The sequence below is a fragment of the Capricornis sumatraensis genome, chromosome 4 (assembly GCF_032405125.1).
Source record: "Capricornis sumatraensis isolate serow.1 chromosome 4, serow.2, whole genome shotgun sequence".
NCBI classification, from domain to species: Eukaryota; Metazoa; Chordata; class Mammalia; order Artiodactyla; family Bovidae; genus Capricornis; species Capricornis sumatraensis.
Genome location: NC_091072.1, coordinates 68910787 through 68914653, shown reverse-complemented (window position 1 = coordinate 68914653; position 3867 = coordinate 68910787). Strand labels below are relative to the sequence as shown.

The 3867-nt window shown below is 42.6% G+C and overlaps 1 non-coding gene across 1 annotated transcript; it reads left to right on the top strand.

Moving 5' to 3' along the window:
- The first annotated feature begins 3578 nt into the window (after positions 1–3578).
- Positions 3579–3650, top strand: TRNAC-GCA (transfer RNA cysteine (anticodon GCA)). Its single transcript has one exon. It is a non-coding gene; the product is annotated as a tRNA-Cys (tRNA).
- The last annotated feature ends 217 nt before the right edge of the window (positions 3651–3867 follow it).

Sequence of the window (3867 nt, the reverse complement as noted above, 5' to 3'; positions counted from 1 at the left end):
ATAAAGAAGGCTGAACACCGAAGAATTGATGCTTTTGAATGTGGTGTTGAAGAAGACTCTTGAGAGTCCCTTGGACTGCAAGGAGATCAACCCAGTCCATCCTAAAGGAAATCAACCCTGAATATTCATTGGAAGGACTGTTGCTGAAGCTGAAGTTTCAACTTTGGCCATTTGATGAGGAAAGCTGACTCATGGAAAAAAAGCCTGATGCTGGGAAAGACTGAAGGCAGGAGGAGAAGGGGACGACAGTGGACGAGATGGTTGGATGGCATCACTGACTCAATTGACATGTGTCTAAGCAAGCTCTGAGAGATGGTAAAGGACAGGGCAGTCTGGTGTGCTACAGTCCATAGGGTTGCAAAGAGTCAGACATGACTGAGCAACTGAACAACAATTACCTCAGACCACTGAATCAGAATCTGAGGTTGGGCCCAGGAATTTTGTGTTTTAATAATCTTTTGAGCTGATTTGTAGGTTCACTAAAGTTTGAGAACCACTGATCTACATAACATTCCCCACCTGATTACTATTTCCCACCTTCTCAGATTATTTAAGGCAAAGCCAGATAACATTCAGATATATTAAGTAAATTTATTATTAAAATTACTTTATTAAAAAACCCATAATCACATACTATTGTCAGCTAAAAAAAGTTATAATTCCTAAATATCAGCAAATATTGAGATACTCATATGTCTTTTTATACTTGATTTGTGTTGAGCAGTTCAAACACTGCCTCAGCTTGATAAGTCTCTCAAATCTCTCTTAATCTATGATGATTTTTCTCCTTTCTCATTTCCTGCCATTTATTTGTTAAAGGAACTGGACCATCTGTGACAGAGTTTCCAACATTCAAGATTTTGCTGATTCTGCCCCTATGTTGTTAGTCACATTTCTTTCACTTCTGTATTTACTCTAATCTAGCTGTTAGCTCTGGGCTTCCCTCGTGACTCAGCAGTAAAGAATTGCCTGCAATGCAGGAATCTCTGGTTCAATCCCTGGGTTGGGAAGGTTCCCTTGAGAAGAAAATGGCAACCCACTCCAGTATTCTTGCCTGAGAAATCCCATGAACAAAGGAGCCTGGCAGGCTACCATCCATTGCTCACAAGAGCAGGACACAACTTAGCTACTAAACCACCAACTATTAGATCTAGAGGCTTGGATCATGGTCATGTTTGATTTTTTTCGTCAGGAGTATTTCACAGGTGGTGCTATGTCCTTCTTGTTGCATCACAGCAGAAAGCACATCAATATCTGGCTGTTTTTCTTTTCCTGATGTAAAGGTTGATTAATGGGTTCAAATTTTGACAGCATGGTCTATCTTGTATCAATGTTTCTCAGTAGCCTTTCACCTAATGGTCTTAGCAGATACTGATGATCATGGCCTCTGCTCATTATTTCATTTAGAGATGCAAAATGGAAATATTCTAATTTTATATTTTTTCATTTATTACTTGAAATTAAAACTCTCTCTTCAAATATTTGGACAGGTAGGGCAATATAAGTGCTCAATTTAACTCCTTTTCTTTATAAACTAGTCTTCAAATGAATTTATATTCTTCCTACTTTTGAATATCATTATATACTTACAGATTTTAATATATTTGACATTTTAAACTCACTTCAGTCATAATTCATTATGATGCTTATATTGTCCTCTTTGGCCAGAAGAAAGCAAGAATGGAGGTGTAGGAGGCTAAGCGCTGTCATCTCAATAAAAAGGTACAATATGTTGCTCAATTCCTGAGTTTGAGCCAATTTTCAGATCTAGAATCTACTGACTATAAAGAAGTGTCTGGGTCTTTAGGAGAAGGACTCTGGAGCATTGTGTATACTATATTGTAATGATTTCTTCAGTCATTCCCCAAAGGGACCCAGGGTATTTACTTAAGTCATGTACGATGGGGAAAGGGTAGTGACCGGTCATTTCAAGGAGCTTTGGAGTGAGGCTCTAATTGCTTTGATAACTGGAGACCCAAAATGTCATCATCCCTCCTGTTAGAGCTGGAGATTACAGAAGCAGCTAATAGAGTCCTAGCTTAAGTCTGGTTTACAGAGGATTCACTGGGTCTGCATACTTACCTGCTGGTCATTTCCCTGGTCCCTGAGTATGTAAATCCAATAGACATAATTAGCAGTTGGAGTACCACATTGTTAGGCTGTTGGATAGGAGCTACCATAGTGAAGAAGTGCAACTAGAGGCCTTTAAAATCATTCTTTGGTCCAGCTAAGATAATGAAAACTTACACTGTGTCCCAGAGCAGATGGTGGTATTTAGTGTTGCTTTGGATTCCACAGAGTGATGTAGACTACCACAGCAAGCTCAGCCAAGTAGTAGTCTCAATTCAAGCTGAGTTGGACATGCTGTCATTGCTAGGGCAGATTAGTAAGGCCTTAGGTACATGTTTGGAGAAGGCAATGGCAACCCACTCTAGTACTCTTGCCTGGAGAATCCCGTGGATGTAGGAGCCTGGTAGGCTACAGTCCATGGGGTTGGTAAGAGTCAGACACGACTGATGCAATTTAGCAGCAGCGGCAGCAGCAGCAGGTACATGTTATGTGACTAGTGATTTGGTGAATGCATTTTTTTCTATTCAATCCAAAAAAAGGATAAGAAGCAGTTTACATTGATGTGGAAGAGAACTTATTTCTGGCTTCATCCAAGGACTATGTTACCTCTTCTAGCCTCTATTTTAATACAGTCTGAAGGGATCTGGACTGTCTGGACACCCTGCAGAACGTCACATTGATATATTACACCTATAATATACTGATGGGTAGAATGAGCAATAGGTGGCTGTATCCTAGAGGCCTCAGTAAGATACATGCATCTAGAGAGTAGGAGATAAACCTTGAGAAGGTTCAGGGATATGCCACTTCCATAAGGTTTTTAGAGGTCCAGTAGGCATTGGCGTGTGGAGACGTCCCCTCCAGAGTGAAAAACAAGTTCCTGTATCTTGCAACTCCCACAGAAATGAAGCATGATGTCTGATGGGCCTCTTTGGGTTCTGGAAGCACAAACTGCACACCTAGGAGTACTGTGGCTCACATTCTGGGTCACAGTTCTGTGCCTCCTGGAACAGCAGTAGGCTCTGCAGTGGCCAGTGTGGAACACAGAGCAAGTCCCAGTGGGAGATCACAGTATGGGCCCCTGGGATTTCAGTGCCAGGTAATGCCATCTGCAGCAGAAGACTTGACTCAAGAAACAGCCTCTGGTATGGTGCCAACCCCTAGTAGGGGCAGAAAGCTAGACTATGGGACACCGAGTTATTATGGATCCGGATGTGCCTGTCACAAGCTGAGTTCTCTCAGACACGCCCAGTCATAAAATTGATGGGCCCAGCAGCCATTCATCATAATACGGTGAAATGATGCATTCAGAATTAAACTCCAATAGGACCAGAAGGCATGAATAAACAATATGACCTAGTAGCCCAGACCCTTATATCACCCACTATGCTTGTTCCAGCACCCCACCCTCAGGCTGTGTGGCCACACAGGGGCTCACATTTGACAAGCTGAGGGAGGAGAAAAAAACTCAAGCTTGATTATTAATGGGTTGGCTTGGTATATGAGCTTCCCTGTTGGCTCAGATGGTAAAGTGTCTGCCTGCAATGCGGGAGACCCAGGTTCGATCCCTGGATGGGGAAGATCTTCTGGAGAAGGAAATGGCAACCCACTCCAGTACTCCTGCCTGGAGAATCCCATGGACGGAGGAGCCTGGTCGGCTACAGTCCATGCGGTCGCAAAGAGTTGGGCACGACTGAGTGACTTCACTTTCACTTTCACTTTGGTATATGGGTGGGAGGTGAAAAATGGATGGCAGCATATCACACCCACATTCAGTCATGTCCCTGAAAGACAGTG